This window comes from Hemiscyllium ocellatum, chromosome 10, assembly GCF_020745735.1.
Source record: "Hemiscyllium ocellatum isolate sHemOce1 chromosome 10, sHemOce1.pat.X.cur, whole genome shotgun sequence".
Taxonomy (NCBI): domain Eukaryota; kingdom Metazoa; phylum Chordata; class Chondrichthyes; order Orectolobiformes; family Hemiscylliidae; genus Hemiscyllium; species Hemiscyllium ocellatum.
This window is the reverse complement of record NC_083410.1, coordinates 70,721,478-70,746,340: the sequence shown is the minus strand read 5'-3', so window position 1 is coordinate 70,746,340 and position 24,863 is coordinate 70,721,478. Positions and strand designations below refer to the sequence as shown.

The window sequence follows — 24,863 nt, the reverse complement described above, 5'->3', positions numbered from 1 at the left end:
TAACTAACTTCAATAGATGCAAATGGATTTCTATACAAAGTTAAAAATTACAGAGCACCAGGCTATAGTCCACCAGGTTTACTTGGAAGCACTAGCTTTCGGAGCACTGCTACTTCATCAGGTTTAATTCTTTCAATTTTAAGAAGACACAACAAAATTGACGGTGAATTCAGTTTTCACTATGAATCTGAGCTAGACTTGAAACAAGCAAATATTTAAAGGGGCATTTATGATATGTCTGGATGGAAAAAAAAATCTTACTCCAGACAATATAAAACAAAAGTTTAGTGAAATACTATTGCCTTTTTAACCTGTAACTTCTGACACCACCTGATGAAGGAGCAGCGCTCCAAAAGCTAGTGCTTCCAAATGAACCTGTTGGACTATAACCTGATGTTGTGTAATTTTTAACTTTATCCACCCCAGTTCAACACTGGCACCTCCACTGGCGGGGTGGCAAGAGTGGGCAGATAGGTTCAGACAGAGCCCAGAGAGAGAGAGAAAAAGACAATTTTCTCAGGCTAAGGGACGGCTGATAATGAGCCAAGGGAAAACAAAAGCAGATAATGGGGAGAACGAGTAGATCAAAAAGGGTTATGGGCAGAATGCAGGTGTTATGCAAAGCAGTCACCTCGTGTTTTGTCTTCCCTATGTAGAGACTATATTGTGAGCGATTCAGTAGATTAAGTGAAATACAGTTAAATCAATGCTTCATCTGCAAGGTGTTCTAGGGCCTTATATAGTGAGAAAGCAGGAAGTAAATGGACAAGTGTTATATCAGCTGCAATTGTATGGGAAGGTGGAATGGGGAAATTGGGGAGTGGAAGAGTCGTCAACCAGGATTTCCTGAGGGCAACGGTCCCTGTGAAATGCTGAAAGGGAGAGGGAGAGGGAAGGGAAGAAAATGTGTGTCAGGTGGTGGCATCCCTCTGGAGGTGGTAAAAATGACAAATTATGTTCCTTTGGATGGAGAGGCTGGTGGTGCAGGAAGGGAAAGGGTGAGGACATAAGTGTAGGAAGTGTGTTCTGTCTACAAAAAATGACCAAGCTTCTAGTTGCCTGCCACTTCTATACACCACTATACTACCTGCTCAACACTTCAGTCTTAGGTCCAGTGCATTGCTCCATTAAGGCTCAGCATAAGCTGGAAGAACAGCATATCACATTCCATTAGGAAACCCAGCAGTTTTCAGAACTCAATGTCACGTTCAATGAATTTAGAGCCTGAACACCACCTTTTACATTCCTTACCCCCCCCCGCACAGCTCAGGCCACGTCATAATATGGGCTGCTTTCAGCATAGCCAACCCATTTTCACCTACTCATTGTCCCCATTATTGGCTTTTCTCCTCCCTGGCTCACCATCAGCATTCTCTTTGCTTATCTTTGTCACTCTTTGGGCTCCGTCTCCACCTATTCACTCACTCCGTCTCCCCTGTCCTTCTGTCATCTGCATAAATACCACCTTTTCCTAGCTACTATCAGTCCTGAGGAAGGGTCACTGAACTAAAAGCATTAACTCTGCTTTCTTGCCACATATGCTGCCAGACCTGATGAGTTTCTCCAGCACTTTCTTTTTGTTTCAGATCTTCAGCATCTGCAGTTCTTTGCTTTATCAAAGAAATATGTCTGGAGAAACCTATCGAGCAAAGAGTGATTAGACTGTGAAACCTACTGTCATAAGGTTAAGTGGCTGTCATTTGATTAAGACAAATAGTACAAATCCATTTAAGGAAAGATAGACAAACACATCTGAAAAATAAACACTAATAAAGTTAGATAAAGTAAGGTGGGGAGAGGCAAGTCCAGGTCTTAGGAACAGACCACTCAGGATAAAACAGATTGGTTCTCTGCATTATATCCTAACTGAATGCTGGAGGAAAAATAAAGGAAGCACAAAGAGCAAGAACACTAGAAGTTGAAGGGGTGGAGGTGGCTGGTCAAGCTGCAGGAAGACTGCCAGGAAGGGGAAAGAATGCAGACAGGGGATGGAAAGCTGCCAGTAAACTCCACAAAGGTGTACAGGTATTATGACCACTTATTTCTAGATGTATCAAAGGTAGTTTCGTTCAGGTTTCAAAATTATTCCTGACCTTGTCAGCAGATGCAGCCAGATGAAGAGTCCACAACAGATGGTGGACTGCAATGTTTCATGGGCGCTGGCCTTGTCGCCTCTGGGTTGTTACAGGCTGCAGGAGCTGACATGCATACATCAGCCAGTTGGCAAAAACCTCACAAATGAAGCAACTAATATACACAATCTTCTAAAGGGCTTGTGCGACAAAGGACCAATGTGATGTGTCTGTTGGCTTAGTAGCGTTGAGATTCTCAAGGACAGGATGTCATCAATTGCACTCAGGCCACCACAGGAGACTTCCCTTGGGGCAGCTACATCAATAATTAGGGAGTTGTCACATATCATGCCAAATGAATAATTCAGTTTATATTCTTGTTGTCTGGGTGGTACCATGCTATCATGTGATAAGGCATTGCGTTCATGTTTTTCCAACAAAACCAGTTAGTGCATGGATTTCTGCTCAATGATAAAAACTACTTAATAGCAATGTTTTCAAGGAGCTAATATGTATTCTACACTCTCAACAAACATTGATGTTGGGATTCTGAAAGAAAGGAAACCCTCGAAGTTGCCACACCATGGTGGCATCCATGAATTTGCCAAGTGGACCCTGGAGATGAAGCAACAGTGAACATGGACTTGGCTCTGATGAAGACAGGACAGATGACAGGGAAGCTGTCGATTAGCAATTCTCTGTACTTAACCTGAAATAGTACCCCAACTCTGCTAAGTCCTTTCATCCTTAATTGACTCATAGAAGACAAATACCAGCTGACATTGCAAACTCTGCAGCTATTGAAACTATCTGCATACAACCACACAGTGTTTCTTTTCTGAACTTAATAACCTGCTTCCTCTTCAGTTTTTTGCCAAAGTTAGGCTGGCCCACAGCACCACAACATTCACAACAGGTGGGCAAGAAAGCAGTCCCGAATCACTCCAGTCATGAAAGGAAATTTACTAAATAATCAGCCTGGTACTACCCCTGTTTTTTTTAAAAAAAATTTATTCTTCCTAATACCAGTCCTACTAACGGTTTTGCCCTTGTGCTTTCAGCTTTGCTGTTGAAAGATTGCTCTTATTCTAAGGAGAGCACTGAGGATCCTATTGGTGGGTGAACTCTCACTAGACTGATCCATTTCAGTTGGTGTCAGAGTAGCTGGTCCACCTAACTAACTAACACCAAAACAGCTATGGAAGAAGAGTTTTACAGTGGCACAAATGCACTACTCTTGTGAGAGAGGGCCATGTATGCAGCTTGCATAGTGCCAGATCTATTCCCACAGGGATAAATATATTAGATTAGATTACATTACAGTGTGGAAACAGGCCCTTCGGCCCAACAAGTCCACACTGACCCGCCGAAGCGTAACCCACCCATTCCCTTAAATTTACTAAATAATGGGAGACAATGCCTTTTGGAAGGTCAAGTATAGGTGGAAATCATACAGTGAATGGCAGAACCCTTAGGAGTATTGATATGCAGAGGGAACTGGATGTGCAGGTCCACAGATCATTGAAGGTGGCAGCGCAGGTAGATAAGGTAGTAAAAAAAAAGGTCTATGGCATGCTTGCCTTCATTGAAAGAGGCTTTGAGTGCACGAATAGACAAGTCATGCTGAAGCTTTATAGAACTTTATTTTGGCCACACGTGAAATATTACGTACAGTGTGGTCACCACACAACCAGAAGGATGTGGATGCTTTGGAGAGGGTACAGAAAACAATGATCAGGATGTCACCTGCTATGGGGAATTTTAGCTATGAAGAAAGGTTGGATAGGCTAAGTTTGTTTTCAGTGAAACACAGGAGGCTGAGAAGCAACCTGATAAAAGTTTAAGTTCGTGAATGGCATGGATAGAGTGGGAAGTATGAGGATTTTTCCAAAGATGGAGAGGTCAATTACTAGGGCACACAGGTTCAAAGTGCAGGGGATGAATTTAAATGAAATGTGCAAGACAGCTTTTTCACACAATGGGTGGCGAGTATCTGGAATGCGTTGCCAGAGGTGGTGGTGGAAGCAGACACAATAGCAGCATTCAACAAACACCTGGACCAATACATAAACAGGAAGGGACTGGAGGAGATACAAATCCTACAAATGAAAACAGTTTGCGTATGGAAGGGCAGAATGTGTCGGCACTGGCTGGGAAGGCCGAAGGGTCTGTCCTGGTGCTGGTTTACTGTTCTTTCCATAAACTACCAATCAAGAGATAGGCAGCAAATTTAAATCATAAGGGATGAATCAGAGGACCAGCAGAGACAGTCTAATTAGAACCTGCAGATAAAGTTTAGTATTTATCATTTAACATTTTATTTAACTGGCCCACCACTATTTCGTGAATTCTGTACATTGATCCACAAATTATTCTGCTCATTCATAGTTCTTAAGCTTCTTATCATTTAGAAGACATTGATCTATCTTCTTCATCACCTAAATGGAGGACATCTCAGGTTTCCAGACTGAACTCTGCCAGTTTTTTTTTCACCAAATCAATCATGCCTCTTTGCAACATTAAGCAATCAGTGGTCAGACATCCAGACCACCATGCAAAATGAATGTGGAGGAAAGGAAGATGGTGGCACAGATTAACAAGGCGAGTACTCGGTTGCCCATTATCTGGTAAATCCACCAGCCACACCAGTGGCAGTGATACTACAGTAAAATTATTTTCCATTTATGTGATTGCAAAAGACTGGTTCTGTAACAGTACTGTATTATGAAAGGCAACATTTTGTGGTTTGGAGGTAGAATGAAGCAAATTAGATTAGATATTCTACAATATGGAAACAGGTCCTTTGGCCTAACAAGTCCGCGCCGAACCTCCGAAGAGTAACCCACCCAGACCCATTCCCCTACCCTATATTTACCCCTGGCTAATGCACCTAACACTATGGGCAATATAGCATGGCCAATCACCTAACCTGCACATCTTTGGATTGTGGGAGAAAACCAGAGCACCCGGAGGAAACCCATGCAGATATGAGGAGAATATGCAAACTCCACACAGGCAAGTTAACCGATGCAGGAATCAAACCCAGGTCCCTAGCGCTGTGAGGCAGCAGTGCTAACCACTGAGCCACCACGCCACCCAAATGGCCCATAATCATTAATTGTCTCAAATTTAACTAGGCACACAAGGAATATTATGTAAAGAACAGTAATTGAGGGTGATCTTTGTGAATCATAATTTTCCTTAAAGAAGAGATTACACTGATACTGTCACATTAATTGTCAGGGCAGTTTCTGTTCACACACTAGGCACCATTTGGTAGAAGCAGCTATGACTCCTACATTCCCAGGCTGGAACTGGCGGAACTTAGACACCAAACTAGCCCACTTTGTTCCTTAGCTTGTTCCCCTGTTCAATTAGATCATGGTTATCTGCATCTCAACTTCATTTATTCATTCTGGCTCGACATCCCTTGGTACTGTCAAGTAACAAAAATCTAGCAATATCAGTCCTAAATATTTCAAATGACTCAATATCTATTTCAATATGACCTATTTTAGGACAATGAACAATCATAATATTTGTACAAAAAGAATGATTGGTTTGAAAAACTTATTACAATAACTATTTTTTAAAATACTGGAGAAAAAATATCATTCTTTAAAGTGAAGTTTTACTAAAGTGTTCAAATATAAACTTAGAAGAATCTATCACTATTCACACAAAAAAAGTGTAAGCATATATCTAGTGCAAATAGCAATTTGGTAGTACAGACCTGGAGCATTGCTGGTTAGAAAAGGCACATTCTGTCAAAGTTTTACATTTTACACTAGACAACTCACAAGCAATAAAATAAAGGAAAAGCAGCATCTAAACAATGTGAGAATTCAGCACTGATTGGATGGGAAGTAAACTCCAATTCATAAAGGAGATGCTATGGTGAGTGCACCAGTTTCTGATGATCGACAGTTAATTGCCAAGCTTTATTTAAAGCGTACATGACGCACGTCGACTCTGATTGGTCAAGGCATTGTCCCCAGAAATAAAGCTGACAATGTTTCCACCTGCTTTGTAGAGTTTAAACTGGCATAGTATGTGTACATTCTTCCCATCTGCAATGGCTGTGTATCCATGGCTTTCAAACAAAAAAGATCCCTAATTGTATTTGTGCTTCTCTGGCTTTGCCCAACGCTAACTGCCTTTGAACTGAATGGTTTTTTAGGCAATCATAGAGTACAATTAATGTTATTCACATGCAGGCCAAACCAGTAACAATGCCAGATTTCCATTCACAAAAGGACACTAGTGACCAAATGGAATTTTTACATCATTCATTATAAGAGTCGTACAGCATGCAAAGAGACCCTTTGGTCCAACTTATCCACACTGATCAAACACCCTGATCTGACCAAGTCACATTTGCCAGCATTTAATCCATTTTTTCCTATTCATAGACCCATCCAGATGCCTTTTAAATATTGTAATTGTACCTGCCTCCTCCACTTCCTCTAGAAGCTCGTTCCATACACATACCACCCTCTGCATGAAAAAGTTACCCCTCAAGTCTTTTTTAAGTCTTTCCCCTTTTACCTTATACCTTTGTCCTCTAGTTTTGATTCACTATTTTGCCTGTTGTTAATTACAGCTTTACAGAAAATTTAAATTTCATCCTCCATCTTCATGGTATTTGATCCTATATCCCCAAACATTAGTCTGGAGCTCTGGATTACTAGTCTACTGACATTACCATTAGACTATCACCTCTTCTCCAATATACTAAAGTTTGTCAAACTCTGAGCCCAATCAAGAATCCTAAATTGATATCAGCATAATTCTTTGTGCACTCAGGATTCTTTTACAAGTATCATCCAACTGCAGAATTACAAAATGTTTGACATTAATTGTGATGAGCTTTACAAGTACTGGCTGGTTACGGTCAACACCTTGCTTGTTGCAAGCAGCCCAAGGTAATATCCTGTTCGGTACTATACACCACCAGGCTTTGAGACACTGCCATCACATGGGTACTGAAATTTACATTCCAATTTAATTAAGCATAGGGACCCTTAGGCATCATAAATAGAAGTATTGAGCATAAAAGCAGTAAAGTTACCTAACCTTTATTAAGTTCTGGCTAGACCACAACCAGGATATTGCATCTCAGTTCTGGGCACTACACATTTAGTAAGGATGGAAAGGGCCTTCAGAAAATGTAGAGGCGATTATCACAAATAGTTCCAGAGTGAGGGACCTAAGTTACAATGATAGGTTGGTGAAGCTAGACTGCAGGGAGGTTTGACAGAGGTCTCCAAGATTATGGTAGGTTTAGATAAAGTGGACAAAGAAATGCTGTTTCAATAAGCTGGTGGCAGTATTAATTTTCTGGTTTTGGACAGGAGATGCAGAGGATCATGGAACAGCTTTGCTAAACAGCAAATGGTAATGATTTGGAACTCAGTGCCTCCAAAAATGGTGGAAGTGGAGATGATCAATAATTCCAAAAGGACACTGGATGAATACTTATGGGAAACAAACGAGGGATACCAAGATCAAGCTAGGAACCAAGAATGACTGAATAGCTCTCCAGAGAGCTGGCATGGACATGATGGGTTGAACACTCTTCTTTTGCTCCATAATAACTGACACAAAGCTTCATTAAGCATAAATGATAGAATAATTGAATGATTACAGCCATTTGGTCATACATGTCTATGCCAGCTCTCTGCAAGATTGACTCCCATTCATCCACTTTGTCTCCATGACCCCACAAATCTTTCCTCTTCAGATAATTAAACAATTCCCTTATGAAAGCTATTGACAATTGTTTCCATCTGATGCTCAGGAGCTGCATTCCAGATCCTAACCACTGGTTGCGTAAAAATGACTTTCTTCATACTGCCTGTGGTTCTTTTGCTAATCGATTTAAATTGTCTGGTTCGCAATCCTTTCACTAACAGACAGAATTCCTCCCCTCCTAGGTTATTCAGGTAATTTGCTTATAATATTCTCTCAACTTTCATTTATAAAGGAACATGCCCAGCTTCACCAATATAACTGCATACCTGAAGTCCCTTCTTGAATGCTAAAATCATTCTTTTGTTTTCTATATCCTCTTCATCGTCTTCCCATCCTTCCTAAAGTATGAGTGTAGACTCGGATGCAAAACTTCACTTAAGGCTGGACCAGTGTTTTGTAAAGATTCACAACTTTCTTGCTTTCGTTGTCTGTGCCTCAATTTATGATTCCAAAGATGCCATATACCTATCAACCAGTTTCTCAACCTGGCCTACCAACTGTAATGATCTGTACACAAACACAACCTATCATAGGATACTTTAATCCTGCAACCACATTACAATTGTTTTAGTAGATAACATTGCTCTTTAGCATCACTTCATGTTTCTCTGAATTCAATTTAATTGGCCCCTTGTTCTGCAAATTACACCAACCTATGTCTTCAAAGTTTGTTACCATCCATCTCACAATACTTCCAACTGTTGTGTAATCTGCAGATTTTGAAATTGTGTTGCACACCGACATTTAGATCATAAATGTAATGCAAGCACTGTTCATAATACTGATCTCACTACATTTTCTAATTTTGCAACAGTACAGTGAATATTTGTACATTTTTGACAATAAAATCATTAGAAAGATATCAAGCCATGCAAATAAAACAGAACAATATTTAATCCAAGAAACATGCAGATTTATTGCTAGAAAATACATGCAATTTCCATGCAAAAAAATTACAACTTATTAAACACAGATAGTATAATTGTTGAAAATTTATCTTTAGTCTTTCTGGCTACTTTCTATGACTATGTTCTCAGAAGCATTGCATTGGCCCTGCAAACAACTAAATGATGGCATTGCAGCTCTCATTATGTTTTAAAAAAAAAGGTTGTTTTCCTTTCTTTAAAACTTTCTTAAATGTGTTCATTGTTTCTTGGAACAGTTTCATAAGTGGTGGCTTCCCTCTGGTACAAATTACAAAACATACCAACATTCAAACGTGAGCTTTAACGGATAAATATTGGCTCATTTTGTAACTGTAATTAGGCGATTCTTTAGCTTTTGCCTAGATTATGGTGGGAAAACAAATTGTATTTCTACACTGCAGTAGCTTGTACACTGGCTAAGATTAGCAAAGAGAATGTATTTGGAATGGAATTGAGAATTTTCTGATCTGTATGACACAATTGCTGATTGAATAAACTCAAAGAAGCCAATGTTTTAACATCAATCTTTTGGATTGCTGGCATGTTTTCAGATGCCCATCAATCCACTTAACATTAAATTATATTGCAATGTAATTAATAAGTTGAAGTAATGGTGTTGAATTGTAAACATCATATTAACATATTGACTATTCTCCTCATAATTTATGATTCCAAAATGGCACACTACGTTGTTGCTATATGCATATCATAAAAAACCTGGCAAAATAGCAGCCAGCAATCAAATAACAAGATGCATTTGAATGACAAAGAGGTGATGAAATGGGCAAAATATGACAAATAGAATTTCATATGGAGAAGAGTGCAGTGCAGATCTTTGGAAGGACTCAAGTGCAAAGGCTATTAATTATTTACTATAACTAGCAGACTTCTGAAAACAGTATATGAACAGAAACCTTGGTGCCTGTACATAAATCCTTAATGATGGCGAGGGAAATTGATAAAGTGGTTATAAAAAGAATATAGGTCCCTAGAATTTAAAAACAGAAGAGATAATACTAGAACTGTTAAAGCTTCAACTGGAATATTGTGATCAGCTCTGTGAATCCACTTAAGGAAAAAGGCATAAAAGTCTTATAAAAGGTGATCAGGAAGGCTTACTAGGAGAGTTATCAGTTATAAGCAGAGGTTGGATAAACTAGATTTGTTCTCTTTGGAATAGTGAAGAGGAAGAATTGGCCTCCATGAAGTCTAAGCTGATGGAATGATATGGACAGAGAATAAAATTCCCTTGACAAATGTGTCAATAGTCTGAGGTTATAGATTCAAAATGAGTTGGATAGATACTTGAGGATGTGAAACTCAGTGTTACAAAAGAAAATTAAAACATAGATAAAGCATCAACTGGTTACCATTTCAAAGTGCCCATATTCCACGAGTGAATGCAAAAAATATACAGCTGTATGAATGTTCCAACTCATATTGATTCAAATTGCATAACTGAGAAACTGATAATACTGGACATCATTAGTCACAACCCATCCAGAATTAGTCAGTGATTTCTCCATTTTACAATATGCTGGCATACTTGTAACGTTTAGGATTTAATGACTACTCAAACAATTTAAGCTTATTTGTCCTTTCAAAGAAACTGAGTAACAGCATTTATCTTGAAAGTAAGCAGGTATGTTTGCCCCTCAGAGAATAATTACCTATAAAAATATCAACATTTCAGCCAAAGCATCCACTGCCACACAGCACCTTTATATTAGATTAGATTACTTACAGTGTGGAAACAGGCCCTTCGGCCCAACAAGTCCACACCAACCTGCCGAAGCGCAACCCACCCATACCCCTACATTTACCCCTTACCTAACACTACGGGCAATTTAGCATGGCCAATTCACCTGACGCGCACATCTTTGGACTGTGGGAGGAAACCGGAGCACCCGGAGGAAACCCACGCAGACACGGGGAGAACGTGTAAACTCCACACAGTCAGTCGCCTGAGTCGGGAATTGAACCCGGGTCTCAGGCGCTGTGAGGCAGCAGTGCTAACCACTGTGCCACCCTTATATAAAACACTTTTGTTGTGATTTCATGTACCTCCTAACAATGCGTTTTTTTCCCCGCTACTTATTGAATCACCATTCCTACTGACCAACTTGATGGACCTGAAAATTTGACTATGTTCACAGCTGTACTTTTCACATTAATTACTGCACATGACTTGGAAGCCAAGTTAGGGTGTCAAATAATTTCAACTGTGTAGAGTTTGCATGTTCTCCCCATGTCTGGGTGGTTTTCCGTTAGGTGTTTTGCTTTCCTCCCACAGTCCAAAGATGTGCAAGTTAGGTGGGTTAACCATGCTAAATTGCCCATAGCGTTCAGGGATATGTAGGTTAGCCATTAATCCTGCTATCACACTACAGAATAGACAAAGTAAGGGGACTGGAATCATCAGACCCAAGCAGTGTTTACTAACAGTCATAACAAGGTCATGTTACGATATTTTCAGGTTTTAAATTGAGAGGTGCAGGGAGCACCATACTAAACATGGGGAGGTACATGGTCAATTTTTGAGAGATAAACTTCATGCAGGAATTTCCCAATCTGCATTATAAAAAAAGACCAGTAAAATGGAGCAATTTGTTTTGGGTTTCGTAAACCTTATGAAAGGAAGTTGATAGATTTGCCAGTGAAATTCAAGATGATTATGACAGACTCACCAAATCTTACATCTTAGGATTTAAAGTAAAACCGCATTTTCCGCCAGTAATAGCACTATGTTATATATTGAGTCAAATATATAATTAATTATCTATTTTTAGATGAAAGAGGAACATTTAAATGGTTCTATAAGTTATTCAGTTTATAAATAGGTCTACATAATGTAGGTAGTATAAAATATTATAAATATATTGTAAATGTATGTCTGTCAATTTAGAAATAAGTTTTAATTATTAGTTATTTGCCAATTTTGAGCAGACAAATCAAAATAACGAGGAAGAGTATTAAAATCCAGCAACTTATCAACTTTGAAAGAACCAACAACTTGAAAGTAAATGCCATTAAGTGTGCAAATGGGTGAAATTTCATTTGTCAGTCAACCAAGACAGAGAAATATTTAACCTTGGAAAGACAGACAGAAATTGAAAAATTGCCATTTAAAAACACCCTCCTAATTAGAATTTCAATTGCAATTTTTATGTCAATAGATTTTGAATTGGTGACAAGGGCTTTACAAGTTTAAATCAACAATTGATATTGAAAGATTCATTTGACAAGAGTGTGAAATTTTTCTTTGAGGTTTTTAATCCCATTTTAGAATTCCAACAAAGAACATGAAATGATTGAGTGTGATATTTAGTGCAACAGAGAAAGGAGAAGCACAAACCAAAGTAAGTTTTTTAAATTCACTCTTCAGATGTGGGTGTCTACAAACCTTGTAGACTGGCAAAATGAAAGCCACTTTTCAAAAAATATATAAATTAAGGAGGGGAAAGGGAATATGGGGGGGGGGACCTTATGGCTTTTATAAAGAATGTTGAGAAAGAAAGAGTGGTTCAGGAAATGTGGCCTCATTTACGACAGACATATTCAAAATTTGCTGAGTAAAGAAATGGCAGAAGTTAAAATAAAAAGAAATACAAGGAAGATTAAATAAATCAAGAGAAGGAATAAAGTGGATTCAATACAAGGCAAAAATCATAAATGAAAAAATAATTGGACCAAGGTGATCTCCAGGACTTGATGGTCTCCACATGGTTAACAGAAATAGATAAAGATAAAGGAAGTGTAGATATATTAATAGTAATTTCCTAAAGCCCTATTGATACAAAATAAAATTAAGTGAGCAGGCTTTTAGATTTGGGGCATTCACTGACTTTCCCCAGGTGCACAGCATCGCTGTCTGCTAGATATGACAATCGCAGTGCTCCACACCACCTCAGAGGATTCATCAACCACAAAGGCTTCCACACCATCAATGTGCAGCTGACAAAACAAGAACTGATACCAAGCAAAGATGAACTTTGAAAGTATGCCTCTTTGTTCACAGGACTGCTTTGTTTTAGAGGATGTGACGAGAGAGTGTCGTTTGCACGTGACTGTCAGATGAGGTGGTACCTAAGTAAATCTCACATTCATGAAGGCAACCTGGTCAGAAATGAGCACTGCTACTGAGGTCGTGAACCCATTGTGTATAGCCTTCATCTTGGAAATGCTTGAGGAAGTTCTCTGCTCTACTGACCAACAAATAGAAATCTTGCTGCCATGCGGTGTTTCACAGACCTCCAGACAAGGATTTCAGAAGAAATGGGAGTTGAGAGATGGTCAAATAGTGTCAGTCTGAGAATCTGGATCAGCGTCAGATGAAATTTAATAATCTCACAAGAGTGATCAGTCTTAAAATTATATCTCTTTACAACTGAAAAACACCCTTGCATATTCACAACTCACTCTATACTAATCTGCCAACAATATCTAGTCGAAAGTGAGGACTGCAAATGCTGGAGATTAGATTCAAGATTAGCGTGATGGATGTGTTGTCCCAGTCAAAGTGATGTCCTTCCTCATCTGTATGTAAGGATATTAGTGCGAATGGGTCTTTTTTTTGTGGTTAGTTGATGTTCATATATCCTGGTGGCTAGTTTTCTGCATGTTTGCCCTAGAAATCCTAGGTCAAATAGGCAGAAATCCTAGAAGCATGGCATTCCAACTGGAACTCGATCAACAAACATTGACTTGGATCCCATTTACAACCTCCTGAGAAAAATAACAGGAAATGATGTCACCCCAGGAAGTGGCATCAGCACAGGACACAAGTGACATCAGCAACCCAAGAAAACCTAAACACAAACAGAAAGCAGGCCATGTCACCAGTGCTTCATCTGGAGGCTCATTCGTCACCTAGTAAGGTGACAAACGTCTGAAAATGAAACTTCTAGCTCAGCGAGAAAACCTACATCCAGAACCTCAACCTGAGCTACACATCTTCTCAAAACTCGCTAATACAGCATGAATGCTTTTTTAGTACCAAAATGGTTTAGAATGTGCAGAACTGTATGTTAAAGAAATGCATTTCTAAATCTTTATCTCCATAACAACTTTAAATCGTACTAAGTAAAATAGGATTTGCCAAACTTTCGCTGTAAATTACAATACTTTACATTAGAGATGCCTTCAAGCAGGCTTTTAAAACATAAATGGTAGATAAATATGTAATTCATATTACAAAAATAAAAATTTGCAGATGCTGGAAATATGAAATAAAACAGAAAATGCTGGAAATACTCAGCAGATAGGAACTGTTGTGGCACAGCAGGCAGTGTCACACCTTCTGAATCAGCAGTGCTGAGTTTGAGTCCCACTTCAGGATTTCATGATCATATATGGTAGACTGGAAAGGAAAAGTGATGACTGCAGATGCTGGAGATTAGAGTAGAGAATGTGGGCGGCACAGTGGTTAGCACTGCTGCCTCACAACGCCAGAGATCCAAGTTCATTTCCCACCTCAGGCGACTGACTGGGTGGAGTTTGCACATTCTCCCAGTGTCTGCGTGGATTTCCTCCAGGTGCTCTGGTTTTCTCCCACAGTCCAAAAATGTGCAGGTTAGGTGAACTGGCCACGCTAAATTGCCTGCAGTGTTAGGTGCAAGGATAAATGTAGGGGAATGGGTCTGGGTGGGTGCGCTTCGGCAGGTCGGTGTGGACTTGTTGGGCCAAAGGACCTGCTTCCACACTAAGTAATCAAAAAAGAAAATGTGGCGCGGAAAATCACAGCAGGTCAGGCAGCATCTAAGCAGCAGGAGTGCTTTTGCCCGAAATGTTGGTTCTCTTGTTCCTCGGATGCTGCCTGACCTGCTGGGCTTTTCCAACACCACACTCTCGACTGAGATAGACTGAAGTCAGCCAAAGCTCCAAACTACAAATGCATGTAAAAATAAGCATTGCTACAGCAACTCTGACTCAGATTATTCTGTTAAACACCAAAACGCAGCAGTCAAGCAGCATCCATACACAGAAAACAGAGTTAAAGTTTTGACTTAAACCATGATCTTAATCTCTTTGCAAAGATGCTGCTTGATTCAAGTATTTCCAGCAACTTTTGTTCTTCTTCTTGATTCACATTGACCTTCCATATAATTTATTCACCAGCCTACACGTTAGTTATCTTGTGGAAATAAAATATCTTAGAAAATACAGACAAAATCAGGTCACATCACTGTACAATGGAGTCTACTGAAAAACGTTGATTGGATTAAGTCCTGCCAAAAGTCTTGTAATTCTAATTTGATGCTACACAATGTTCATTTGATATAAAATATATATGTATAGTTTTAAACAAGGATTAGCTTATTTCAGAAGTGCTGATTTTCCTTGACTTTTTGCCCAGGAATACCCAAATCTTAGTTCAAGACAAGTAACTAGTGGTAGAATCATGAGGCTGACTCCCTGTAATTTCACATTCTTTGTGATTTGCTGCATTTCCACTGAAGGTGAGTGGAGATTTGTGCCTGGAACAGTTGCATTTTCAAACTGTGCACACACTGAGGTTTGCGTTTTGGTGATCTGATCCAGGATTAAATAAATTGGGAAATAAATGACAATCAACGTAAAATTTATTGGTCTCAGAAAATTTGTGCACATTTCAGACATTGCACCCAGCTTATCCATAAAAGAAAGTTACATCTGTCATTCATCCTAATTGTCCTTGAGAAGATGCTAGTAGGCTGCCTTCTTGAATTACTGCACTCCATTTGGTGTGGGTACACCTACGCTGCATAAGGCAGCTCCAGGATTTTGATCCTATGACAGTACTATAGCTTCAAGTCAGAATGATGTCGACTTGAAGCAGAACTTGCAGGCGATAATGTTCCCTTGCATTTGCTGCCAATCTTCTGAATGGCAGAGCTTCATGTCATAATGTAATGCTTAAGGAATCTAAATGAGTTATTAGGGGGCATCTTGTAGACCTGGATTGTCAAGCTACCTCAATGTTGTTGGAATTGCACATCTTTGACAAATGAGGACTACTTCATCAGACCTGACTTATCCCTTACAAATAGTGGGCATGCTTTTGGAGACTCAGGAAATGAATTATCTGGTGCAGAAATCGCCACCCTTAACCTACTCTTTGAGTGGGTGTTTTTATGGCTAGTCCAAATTAAGCTTCTGATCAAAGGCAACTCTAGGATATTGAAGGTAGGGGATTCTACAAAGATGATGATGTTGAATATTAAAAAGAAATGGTCAAGTTCTGTCACTGAAGACAGTTATTGCCTGGCAAACGTGGTAGAAATGTTACCAACCATTGGATACTTTCCATAATTACTGTATATGAACATGGACTATTTCAAAATCAAATGAGCTGTGAATACAACTCAACATTGTCCAAGTATCAGCGGGCACACTCACTTCTGACCTCATGGAGAGAAGGTCACTGATGAAACAGCTGAAATGATTGGCCTCCAATATCACAACCGTCTTCCTTGTGCGAGTCATGACTCTAAACAGTGCAGAGTTATCTTCCTAATTTCCATTAACTTCAATTTTGCTAGAGCTGCTTAATGATGTAAGATGTTGTCAACTTCATCTAACTTGAAATCTCCACTGGTTTTGTTCACTGGTGGTGACTGGAGTGGGATTTTAAGAATATTTTTCTCCAAATGGCTGAGTGTTTTCATTGCATTGTTTTTTTTTGCAAATTCCAAGGGAATATACAGAAAAGGTGAAGATGAGGGCAAGGGATGAAAAACTGTGTTTACATATTTGGTCAGTTATCTTGGATTTAGCCAAGCTACAAGGACCAACTAGAAATTCTTAATGGTCAGCTTTATTTATAGTGTGGAAACAGGCCCTTTGGCCCAACAAGTCCAAACCGACCCGCCGAAGCGCAACCCACCCATCCCCTACATTTTACCCCTTACCTAACACTACGGGCAATTTAGCATGGCCAATTTACCTGACCCACACATCTTTGTGACTGTGGGAGGAAACCGGAGCACCCGGAGGAAACCCATGCAGACACGGGGAGAACATGCAAACTCCACACAGTCAGTCGCCTGAGTTGGGAATTGAACCCGGGTCTCAGGCGCTGTGAGACAGCAGTGCTAACCACTGTGTCACCCACAATATTTAGTATTCCATTGTGGCTTTACACCTGGAATATAAGAAATAGAAGCAAAGTATACACTTCCTTTAGTCTGCTCTGCTAATCAATATGACTAAGGTTGGTCTTCTCCATCAACTTTATTTTCTTGCCCATTCTCCATATCTTGCTTCAAAACTTTGGCCATCTCAGCTTTAAATATATTTGGTGATGGAGAATCTTTGACTTTTGGGGTACAGACTTCCAAATGTTCATAAGCCTTTAGAGTAAGAAATGTATCCAAATCTCAGCCTTAAATAATCAGCCCTTATTCTGAGAATATACTTCAGCCAGGAAGACAACTATCAATCCAGTCAAACCCCATCTGTCTGTTCCAATTAGATCAGTTTTCCAACTGGGGTGTCAAGGTCAAATGTAGTAATTTGATGAAGTGGAGTGAGACATGGGGAGTATAATTGGCACAATATGAAATCAGTCTCTAATTCATAAGACTTACATAATACTGCTATTGCATTGCATTTATAGTGAATGTTAATCTTAAAGACATCTGGGAAGTGGAGCGGTCAAATTGCTCTGTGTGCAGGTTGAAAAGCTCTGGGATACAAAACTGAAACACTACAACTTCACTATTGGTGAAGGATGTTATTACGGTACAGTAAGGTAAGCATAGATTGGTTATTTCTATTGTAAGTGTGGTCATAGCAATTTATTAGCAGGAAAGGGTTGGCACAAGTGTATGTTATTTAGACTTAATAAGTTTAATATATTGTGGATGTAGACACATTTGCAAAATACCTATTATAAATTGATCATATTCAGGATTAGATTATGGGAAAGAGGAAACAAATGGAATCACCAAGTATTTCAGCATTCTGGTTAAATACAGATAATTTTGCTTGAATGTCAACTGGTGAAGAAACACTTAAAAGAATCAAATGCGTTCTTAGATGTAAAGTGGTTCATAGCATGATGAATGAAAGAGAATAACAGAAATTAAAGAATCTGTGTGGTTGTTTTGTAAAGAGAAAATAACAAGAACGAGTTTTATATCCAATCAGATGTGGCAGACAGAGAATCAATCGATTGCAAACAGACACAGGTAAGCTAGCCATTCAGGTAAACAAGTAACAATTAAGCTTAACATAAAGAAACGCAAGGGGATAAATTTCATCAGAAAGGGTAGGAAGAAGCAATATAGACTTAACAGCAGTATTTTAAACATCGTACAAGACAGAAGAATCTGAAGGTTCATGGGCATGCGTCTTTGGAAATGATGTGGCATTTTGAAAACGTAGTTAGCAAGGCAATATGATGGTGGTGGAAACAGAAATGGTGAAGATTATAAAACTGGATAAACACAAAAATAAATGTGCTTGAAGGGATACAGGGGTAAACTGAGGGAATAGTGCTGATTGGATTGCTCAAAAGACAGTCAGCATGTACTCGATAAGCTCAATTACCTTCTTCTATGCAATAATAACTTTAACTTTTTTTATTGCAAGTATAGGCCACAGTGAGATTGGCACTAATTTGCTTGCTGGTTATTGCTCATTCCAATTATGATGGTAGAGTATCAGCTTTCCATGACAGGGCCAGGAAAATTTTGATTCTAAAAAATGACATGTATTCGATTTATATTTATCAACTTAACAAGCCAATGTTAAATCAAATACAAAAAAAAATAGACAACTTGCTTTTATGTTTGCAATCAATGTATGTCTCTCTTTAGGTGGCATGATCGAAATGCTATAAAAATAAGTAATAATTTTACTATGATTTATTTGGCAACATTATAAAAATATGTAACTTAAACATCATAATGCTGCAGTACAAACGCATAAGGCAGTCGAAACAAATTTAGGTAAACAAAATCAAACAAAATCCAGATGTCACAATATGAAAAACAATTCTTCACCTCCCTGTTGTTTTTTATAATCAAACTGTCAAGGATGTTCTACTTACCTCTGGAGCAGATGGGATTTTAACCTGGGCCTCCTGACTGAGATCTAGGGTCATTACCACTGTGGCACAAAAATTCTTCTTGTAATATTGTTTCTTTACACAAAAGAAACAATTGCGTCTTTTAAATGGGCATGTGAAAGTTCAAAATGCAATTCCAACATTGTTACAGTGCAAATAGAGACTACAGTTGGAACTAACGCATACATAGTAGAAAAGATAATTTCAGTTCTAACTGTGGCATAAAAATATGACTAAGGCAGAAGCCCAAACATCTGAACTTTCAAAAATATCAGTAATCTCTGTAAATAAGAGCCTCATCCAAAAATTACAGTTTTGACCCTGACAGTATTGGTATCTGCAGGAAATTATGAACTTCCTGAGCAAGCCAACTGTTTAACTATAAAAGCACTAAGGTTCAGAATGACTTTCATAACAGCAATAATGCTTCTGCGATTACACCAAAATGTTTATCGCTGCAGCAGTAACATATATACTTAAAAATGCTTTATTTGCTGGAGGTTTTCTCTTATTTCCCAGTGTTTTATATTAATTTCATTTCTGACCTCTATATTTAAGCATTCAGAAAAGAGTGGGATTCAATTCAGATAAATGTGAAGAGATGGACTTGGGCAACAAGAGAATAAATGGTAGGACTCTGGGAAGTACAAAGGATCAGAGGGACTTTGGTGTGCATGTATACTGGTCCTTAAGGGAGAAGTGGATAAAGTGTTTCAGTCTGGAAAAGAGATTGGACAGTTTGGGACTGTCTTCCTTACAGCAGAGGAGATTATGAGGGGACACAATTTGAGATGTATAAAATTATGAGTGGCATAGATAGGGTGGACAGGTAGCAACTTTTCCCCATGATGGAGGTATTAATGACAAGGGGGCATGGATTTAAGTATTAGAAATGAAGTGAGGAAAAACTTTTTCACACAGAGAATAATGGGAATATGGACTCATTGCCTGTACAGATGGTACAGATAGAAACCTTCAAAACACTTAAGTATTTAGACATGCACTTGTTATGCCAAGGCATACAAAGCTACGGGCCAAGAAAATGGGATTAGAAGAGTTAGAAGGTGTTTTTGACTGGTGTGGGTACAACAGGCTGAAGGCATTTGCTGCAAATCTCCGTGACTTTGTAACTTGCATTTTTCTAAACTGAACTTAACCACTAAGCTGAACCATTTTCCATTTCTGGAACCAAGGTTTTCTCATGAAAGATTTTTTTTGATTGGTTTACTTTTACACGCAAATGTTGTAACTGTACCAAACTCCACCACTTCCCCTAGCTGCTCAGTCCACATACGCATCACCTTCGACGTGAAAAGGTTGCCCCTTAGGTACCTTTTAAATCTTTCCCCTCTCACCCTAAACCTATGCCCTCTAGTTCTGGACTTCTCCAACCCAAGGAAAAAACCTTGTCTATTTACCCTATCCATGTCCCTCATGATTTTAGAAACCTCTATAAGGTCACCCCTCAGCCCTGGAGAAGTTAAATTTGAGAATTTCTTGGAAGGTTATGCACAGGACACGATAATTAATTGGTTGCCCTCTTACAATAACATTATGAAACAAATAATCTTGCTATGTCCCTTGGGGAAGACTTGTAAGAATTTCATGATAAATATTTTATCCACATTACTTCCTGTAATCCCTCACTTATTATTGTTAGTTTGTTTTAAGAAAAGTGTCAGGAGCAAAAAGTGCATTTTTGTTTTATAGTCATTTTGCCATACTTGGAAAATTAGTGAATAAAACGTTAGACACGTCATGATCATTAGAAGTCAAACATTTGGGATGTTGTCATGAAATGTACATTGTTACAAATATTTAGTGACAGCTCAAAATATATAATGAAAAGATTTGGTTTAGTAACCTTATCAAATACAGCTCTAAAATTAAGTTCTCTTAGATGTACAGAAGCAGTTTTTTGATTTTGACTAATTTAATTTGTCCCCATAAATGTAAAGGACCTTAAAGATGGAAACTGACATGCACTTTGTTTTTAAATAACAGTCTATATAGAACACAAAGGAAGGTTTCTTATCCTTAAAAACATCGAAATGACAACAAATATCGTTTGCATCAAGTAAAGGCTTACATTGCACACATGTTAGGTGTTACATGATTACATATATCTCATTGTTAATTCATGTACACTGATGCTTAATATTGGTTGTACCCTGTATGGTACAAGCTGTATTAATGAAATGAAAGTTGTAATTCAGTTTTCAAGCAATTCGTATAGATATTGCAGTAAACTATATGCTAAATATCTAAACAAATAGTTGAAATGTCTTCACACATGGATGAGCAGATTCCAAATGGCACACATATGAAAGAAATACTGTCAACAATGACAAATGGAAGCCAGGTGCAATAATATCAAACTTTCATATCAAAGTAATGCGACATTTTGATTCGCTTTTCATTTACTGGAGCAAAGTTTCCATGGAATTTCCCCAGAGCTCCCCCTGTAACTTTGGTGGAATTTCAGGAAAGAATGTCGATAGCTATTTAAATACTCCAACCACCAGCCACCCCTCTCCCAGTTCTCATTTAAATAACTGTAAGTGTTTAGGAGAATCCCTGTGGAATTCACAGGTAAGGCTGATTTATGGCACAAGTAAATAAAGCTATGTGAAATATAAATTCAGCTACTTGAAACCAAGATGAAAATTGTTAACAGGTATGTTAGTCTCTCAATTAAGTGATCAATAGTCAAAAGAATAAGAATGAGAAATTCCTTTGGAATTCAAGTGATGACTTTGTTTTAAGCTATTTGCACAGAAGAATACAAATTATCACATGCAGCAATGAATGCAGTTAGCACTTTTTAAAAGCACCCAATCAAATTTTGAGAGATGTTTTTCATTGCAACTAAAACACCACCACTAAAACAGATTATCTAGTTCTCAGCACATTACTGTTTGTGGGAACATTTTGTGCACAGATTAACAGCCACATTTCCATCATTACAACAGTGAAAATAGATCAAAAGTAGTTTATTGGTTGCAATGCAATTTGGGATATCCTGAGGTCATGAAAGGCAGTGCAAAATGCAAAAAGTATTTCTCTTTTACACGTTACAATGACACTGCACAACTAGCTTCTCTACTTTTCTACCTTCCTGGTATATTCACAACTTATTGTGCCAAAAATATATAGATACAGTTAAAAACAAAAACTGCACCTCTATTTTCCTCTATTCAGTTTTCCTCTAGTTCATAGGATAGACTATTTTTCTTGTCATTTCCCTGAAGGGAATGCTGCTTCAAGTTAGCCAAAAGGATTCTTGGTCTAAACGTAGATTCGCTGCTGAGAGATTTCCCATCTTACCGACTATGGACTCTCATGTAATGACTGGCTTAAGATTTTCCACAGCATAAAGTGTGTTTAAATACTGATCAAGTTGAAATTGCACTCTAGCTTCTAAATATTCCTTCTATTACCTAAATGCTGATAATTCTCCAAAACTGTTCCATAGCTGCCCAAGAACTGAACCGGATTAAGTTTGCCTTATAAGTGAAATTTTCTTACAAGGAGTACATAGTTTGATATTAGAGTTCAGCAATAGCTCTGTATAGAATGCTGCAAGACTGACAAAAACCATGTCAATTGACATTTTTTAAAAAGCTGTTCTAAATATCATTAGTTGCAGAAAAACAAGAATGCAACAAGTTAATTTTGCAAACCATTTATGCAAGTCCTCATGTAGAAAAAAATTGAATTCACACTAAATCCTGCTTTGTAAAGAACTTTGCAATCATTTTAAAAGGTCTTTGTTCCCTGAAATATAAGGTGGGTGAAAGTTTTCATCCTAATGGAGCAAACATGGTGAGACATAAATCAAATTACCACAATTATTGCCCTAAATAACAAAGTCTTCTAATAATTCAGTATCCAAACTTAAAAAAGGATTTATGATTTGAGTAACTTATAATACATTCTGCAGCTTGAGGTTTTGCTAAATGAACTAAATGTGCAATTAAAAAGAAAACATAAACTTGCATAAATCAATCATTAAATCTCAACTGGAGTATTGTGTACGATTCTGTGCATTTCATAGTCAGAAGAATATGGAGAGTTACTAGAGAAGCTAGAGAAGATAGAAATGTTCTCTTTTAGAGTGGAAGCAGTTAGGGGGGATTTAATAGAAGTGCTCAAAGTCATGAATTTTGTCATGATACATCTGACAGAAATGATTGGCAAAGAATCAGATGTGAGAAGAGGGGAATCTATGCAGCAAGTTGTTACAGTTTAGAACATGCCATCTTCAAAGATAATGGAAGAAGATTCAATGCAGCTGTCAAACGGAAATACATACTTGAAACAAATACTTGGCAGGCTAGTGAGGAAACACAGGGGAGTTCAATTAATTGGTCAAACGGCCTCTTCTATACTGTACCACAATAAAAACTTATAGAAACTAAAATCTAAAAAAAAATTCAACTTGGAGATCAAAAGGGAAGGTCATGTTAATCGACCAACCTTACTGATTTACTTGAAATGACAGAATAAATATGCATGGGTAATGGCAGTGTACTTGAATTTCCAAAAAGCTCTGATGATATATTTATTTCACAATAAACTCATTATTACATTCAGCACACATGGAGTCGGGGACAAGTAGCAGATGGACAGCAATCTAAAAGGCAGAATAGAGTAGGGGTTAAAGGTAACTAAACACACTAGTGGAAGGTGTTAAACAGTACAGAAATGATTTAGAGTCACAAATGCACTTTCAAAATTTATGAATGGCATCAAACTGAGGTGCACGTAATAGTGCAAAACATTTCAACAAAATACAATGCAGCATTAGCAATAAGTAGCAAGATGGTTTCAGTATGGAAAATATGAGGTGCTACATTGTAATAGCAAGAATAAGGAGGTGATTTGCTTTGAAAATGTGTAGGTGGAGCAAAAGAATCAAAGTACATAATGACAAATCATTATACATAGCAACACAAATTCACAAAGTCATAAAAATGCTAATAAAACACTTGTATTAATTTCTAGAAGGATGGATGGAATTGAAAATCAGTTATATTAGACTTCTACAGGGCTTTAGACCATATTTGGAATACTTTATGCAGTTCTGGTCTCTGTATTAGAGAAAGATATAGAGGCACTGAAACAGAGAAATAAAATTACATAAATAATACTTGAACTGAGACATTGTACAAGTTAGGAGCAAAAATAATCAGCTGAGGCTGTTATCTGAAATCAAGAGAAGGCTAACGTATGACCCAAAAGAGATCTTTGAAATTATAATTGGTTTTAATAAATCGAGTATGTAATCCAGAAAAAAAATCAAAAATCTTTTCTATCCAGTAAATGGTTGTGGAAATTACTATCATTTTGAGCAGTTGACATGAATCCCATAGGTGCCAGAAAGGGCAAGTTAGACGAGTAGCAGAAGAATGAAATTGAAAGATGTGGACACAATGTTAGGTGAACTAGGAAGACAGAAGCTCTTTCTTGGAATGTAAACATCAACACAAACCAGTGGGGCTAAATCGTCTGTTTCTGCATTGCCATGTAATGTAAATTTGATATAATTCAAAGCCAAATATAAACTATGGAGACTCAAATAATTAAGTTCGACTACAAAATTTACCCAGGTGCAAATGTGGCAGCCTATGAATCCGCCTAAAATATCGTTCTGCCTCTTCTTCAAGATGCAAATTGCATTTCATATTCTCTCTCTCTCTCTCAGATTGTACTTAGGCTCAGATGCAGGCCATCCTTTTTTCCAAATGTATAAAACAGTTTTACATAGCTGAAACTGACTTCAAACTGTATTAAAACTGAATGCTGAAGAAAACTCAATACTTTTTATGCCTGGACCAATTGGCATCAGGTCACATTTCTTTATTCTCTCGGAGTGACTAGAAAGGCTCCATGACATTCACATTCTCCATTCTTCAGTTGTTTTTAGTCAAACTGACATTTCTGTGAAGCAAAAAGGCTTTTCTCGTGTGCAGGACACCTCTTTAATCACGGTGGCTTGGAACGGCTGTTCTTACTATACTTGTTTTTTTCTAGGATTGATGAAATGTACTACTGAAA

The 24,863-nt window shown here is 38.1% G+C and overlaps 1 protein-coding gene across 2 annotated transcripts in view; it reads right to left on the bottom strand.

Moving 5' to 3' along the window:
- The window catches only part of zdhhc14 (zinc finger DHHC-type palmitoyltransferase 14), a 193,790-nt gene that overhangs the window by 1,937 nt on the left and 166,990 nt on the right, over positions 1-24,863 (bottom strand). The gene's annotated exons all lie outside the window — the stretch shown is intronic.